The following is a 712-nucleotide window of genomic DNA, read 5'->3' as shown; positions in this document are numbered from 1 at the left end:
GGAATGAACCGTCTTTGAACCACACTCACAAGTTGAACGTCTCTTGTTGTTTTTTTCTGTATTTGCAGCAGAAGTTTGAAAGTGGTTGAAAGTGCTTTGTGTGTTTGAGTGTGCTTAATGTGTAAGGAGGACACCTGTTATGGACAGTGACCGTCTACAATGTCCAGCAGTCAGAGGAAAACATTTTGATCGCCTTACTGTATAATCTCCATTTGTTTACTTTATTTGGAAAAGGCAGAGAACAATACTTCACAGTTATAGGTGTCTTGTTCAGATGCAAAACGGTGTAAGGCATTACGTTACAGGGGTATTCTCACTGACACAAATCCTTCAGAAGAAAGCGTTTGTAACCTCCGTCTCTCAAAGACATGGGGATTCAAGACACACAACCGTTAATGTGCACTTTAACGGTGCCGCCAATAAGCCAATGAATTGTGTCCTTGCAGCCAGTGGCTTCCAGCCGTGGTGGATTCGAACCCCTAAATGCTGTGCGGTGTGGTGGGCAGGTACTTTACCACTGTGCCACCCGAGTGCCACGCCCGTAACGTCATGACTAAACCAATGTCAGCAGCACATGTCGTTGCTGTCGGGAGGAAACCTCATAACTCCATTTTCGAGGTTTTTGATATTTTGGCATTGTTGTTGTTTCGAAAATATTGAACCAATGGAAAGTAGTAAAAAGTCTGTCTGTCTTTCTCTCTCTCTCTCTCTC

This window comes from Electrona antarctica, assembly GCF_951216825.1.
Source record: "Electrona antarctica genome assembly, chromosome: 19".
NCBI classification, from domain to species: Eukaryota; Metazoa; Chordata; class Actinopteri; order Myctophiformes; family Myctophidae; genus Electrona; species Electrona antarctica.
Note: the sequence above shows the minus strand (reverse complement) of the source record.